Source organism: Sapajus apella, unplaced genomic scaffold, assembly GCF_009761245.1.
Source record: "Sapajus apella isolate SASKATOON/1434 unplaced genomic scaffold, GSC_monkey_1.0 scaffold6291, whole genome shotgun sequence".
NCBI lineage: Eukaryota > Metazoa > Chordata > Mammalia > Primates > Cebidae > Sapajus > Sapajus apella.
The window spans coordinates 1-3,898 of NW_022443215.1; the positions used below are offsets into that span (position 1 = coordinate 1).

The 3,898-nt window shown below is 40.4% G+C and overlaps 1 long non-coding RNA gene across 1 annotated transcript; it reads right to left on the minus strand.

The window, feature by feature from the left end:
* Positions 1-1,810: 1,810 nt before the first annotated feature.
* Positions 1,811-3,898, minus strand: LOC116548018. The gene is made up of 3 exons (XR_004267273.1): positions 3,720-3,898; positions 3,429-3,530; positions 1,811-2,474 (listed from the first exon to the last, which is right to left on the minus strand). It is a non-coding gene; the product is annotated as an uncharacterized LOC116548018 (long non-coding RNA).

The window sequence follows — 3,898 nt, forward strand, 5'->3', positions numbered from 1 at the left end:
TTCATCATCTTCTGATTCAACCAGGGAATAATTGTCTAGTAGAAGAACGAATAAGATGTAGTCCTGAATTCGAACTGGAAATATCTATATGAACTCACCTGCTTCAGGTCACTGAGAAGCCCTAGAAGTGATGACCAACTCATGGCAGTAAGCATTCCCATGCCTAGGCTGTCATGTTGAAATACCATTTTCTACTAAAAGACATCAGAACTTTTTATGGGTGATTCCAAGTGCTCTCTCACATCAGAGAGCAAGAATTGATTAAGGATGACTACGATCATCACATAAAGACTCAGGAGCTGGCGTGCAGAGACTTCCATAGGCCACAGGTGGGATAAAGAGAAGCTTTCATAAGGATAACAGGTGCACCAGCACAAGGCACATCAACTACATTTATATCCATGACATCACAATAATATTTACAAACAAGTACCCTTTGGAGAATCACTCTAAAAACTGATTAAAAAATCAAGCATTTACCCTATATATTTGGAAGTGGATAACCAAATAGTAGAAGAGGAAACGTTTCTCTTTAAAGAAGTATTACAGCTAATAAATAAAGAGAAATGATGAACAGAACATCACTACTCTATGTTCTTAAGAAGTTAATGGTTCTAGGCATTGATCATTAACAACCGATAACATTTAACTCATTAAAAACACACAACTGGTCTTTATGCGCCTCCTAATCATAAAACACCACCACCTGGAAAGCAGTTTTGCTGAAAAATAAAAATCAAATTTAAATCCTATCCAACTGCTAGATGTTTTGTCCATCGGGTAACTAGAACCACATGGCTATTTAAAATAATCTTAACCAAGATTAAATAAAATTTAAAATTTAGTTCTCCAGTCTCACTAGCAGCTCAGTAGCCACAACCCCCAATTCAGATACACATTCTGCTCATCACAGTTCTATCAGTTTTGCTCCCTACCCATTCACAAGAAACACAGGAGGGCCTTAGAAACTGCGGAGGGATGCAAAGCAATCCACAAAATCCAGAAGACAAGAAACTCTACAGACCAACGACGTGGTTTCTTAAATAAAATGTAACCAAAAAAAGAAATGAAAAGGAAGATTGTTGACTAAAAAATTTAAGATAGACTGAAAAAGTCATGAAAATCAGGTAAAAATAAACTACAATGCTTATGGAAGCATGGAGAAGGAAACCAGGAAGAAAAGGAAAGAATCACCATAAAAGGCTGGACCACACCTCCTTCTACAGGGAGAAAGGGGATCCTGGTTGGTGTTGCAATCAAGCAGCAAAGCTTGATTTCACAGCCTGAGTGCTGAATACAGGGGTATTCACCTTCTGGCAACCCATTAAGTTAAACAATTGTTTTATGTTTTTCTATAGCTGTATTAAATTTTACCATCAAAAATGGTTCAATAAAATCTCATAAAGTACATTATTACCTGGCAAATTATAACAGACAAGATGAGAGCAACTGGGCCTCTGTGAGAAGTGTCATCCAAGTCAAACTGAATTGACAGAAAAAAAGGTAGCCTTTGGAAGATCAGAACATTCCAAAAGAGAATATAAAGAAACGGGTTGGCACGATGGCTCACTCCTGTAATCCCAGCACTTTGGGAGGCCAAGACAGGAAGATCACTTGAGCCCAGAATTTGAGACTCTAGCTCAACATGGTGAAACATTGTCTCTACAAAAAATGCAAAAATTAGCCAGGCCTGGTGGCTCATGCCTACAATCCCAGCTATTCCAGAGGCTGAGGTGGGAAGATCCCTTGAGCCCAGGAGGTCGAGGCTGCATTGGACCATACACTCGTGCCACTCCACTCCACCCAGGACTGCAGTCCAAGACTGTGTCACCAAAAAAAAAAAAAGAGACAGAGAAAGAAAAGATCTAAGAGTAAGAGGAGGGTAAGCTGTGGCAAGTTTCAGTGTGACTACAAAGTGGTGGGCTACAGGAAGAACATTTATAGGTATCAGATTTCTGTATGCTTACAAATAGCAGAAACTATAAATGTTAACTCAGGGATGCTACGTATGTCCTAGTGAAGAGATGCAAAATACATCAGATGTATAAAAACTTATGTGTGATGCTTCAAAATAAAGATTCGCACTACTGTCCACACTGGAAACTGAGCCTGTCCTCCGTGGGCTGTGCACATGGTCTAACTAAACTCAGATTGTGTTATTGCTTAGGACGGATGAAGTGCCCATTACAATATCTAGATGACCTGTCATCCTATGAATATAAGAAGCCAACAACAGGTAAGCAATATTGACATAAGACAATCTTATTCTAGAACAATAGTCTCTAATTATCTGATAAATCAAACATACCACCCCCTTACCTCCTCTAAATCCCAGTCGTGGGGCGCCTCCACAAGAAATCTGGAGCAGTCCAAAGAGTCGGCCTTGTGCTTACACTCTCTGTCAGGCTGGGTGACACGAAATAACCCTCCAAGTTCTTCTCGGGTATCATCATCTTCTTCATTATCTTCTGTCACTAAAGAGAAGACCATGGCAGAAAAGTGAGAAGAATAACTACAGCCCTAGAGGTCTCATCGTTTTTAACTAGTTAGGCCATGAGTCTTTGAACTCAGGAACTGAGGGTCTCTGTCTGCGGCGGGTATGATGATGGCCACATATGCGTCAGGCACTGAGAGGGCAGGTCAGCCACAAGTGAAGAGAGGCCAGGAAGCTATTTCTCTACATATGTTGGGGCTCCTGCAATCCTGCACGGCAGCAGCTGAGCGGTTGAGGACTGAGAATATTAGGGGTCGAGGAAGGGTAGGGACATTTAAAAGCAGAGCTGTAGATCACTAAAGAAGAGCTCTAAAGAGTGTTGAGCCTCTCATCACTGAGAGTATACCTAAACAAAACCTGAATGAAAATCAGTACACAACAACCCTCCCATTTCAGTGTGCTAAGCCCAAATGTCTCACCATGTGGCCTTGATCTCATCGTGCAGTAACCAGGCACAATATGAAGTTCACCACTATAGATTTATTTTTATATTAATTCTACCACAAATAACACACAGGTAAGTTTAATAAAGCATAAAATCAGAGGACAAGGGCAAAAGGGAGAACAAAATGTATGATACAGGGTTCATTCTTGGAAAGGAACAAATAAATATGTTTATGGGCAGAAATATTTTTCTGGCACTAAATTCTACAAAAAATTTCTCATGAAGGACTTTTAAAAAGAGGACATCACATGATGCAATAGACAGTATTTGCATCGAGTTTTACAGCAAATCTGTAAGTGTACTTCACAAGACCAATGTGTGGTCCTTGTAAGTTGATGATTAAAGACATCTGCCAAATAGGAAATGTAATTGCCAGCAATTATGGATGTCAACAATACCAGCCCATCATCCAACAAATTCCCTCATCTCCTTTTCAGAAAATAATCAGAGAAACTGAACCGTTTCCAGCTCTGAACCAGAATTCTTTACCTGTCCCATAAATAAGCTTTCGGAGGTTTGGAGCTGCTTGCTGCTGCCTCACAAAAGCCTCAGCTGCCTTTCTGGAAAGGTCTTCCTTCCACTTGAGGGCACCTGAAACGACCAACATCAATATCCAGTGAGGATTGTTTACATGTCTCCCCTCCCTCAAGACCATCCACAATGCAGCATCTCAACAGTTAACAAAATCTTAAAATCCAAAGACCCCCAAATGTAGACATGCCTTTGGGTACCATTTTGAGAGTCAAGTTCATAGTAGCAACCAATGAAATTTAAGCTTACCTGAGGTTTCTGTGGGATCATTCTTTTCTTCCTTGTAATCTTCTTCCTCTTTGAGTAAATCTTCTATATCACTTGTCTCATCAATTAGGTTCCTTGACCCCAGTTTCTGACCACTGCCCACCTGAGAAGGCTTTGAAAGCTTTTTCCTAAGAGCTTCTTGATTTTCTGAGTCCTCTTCC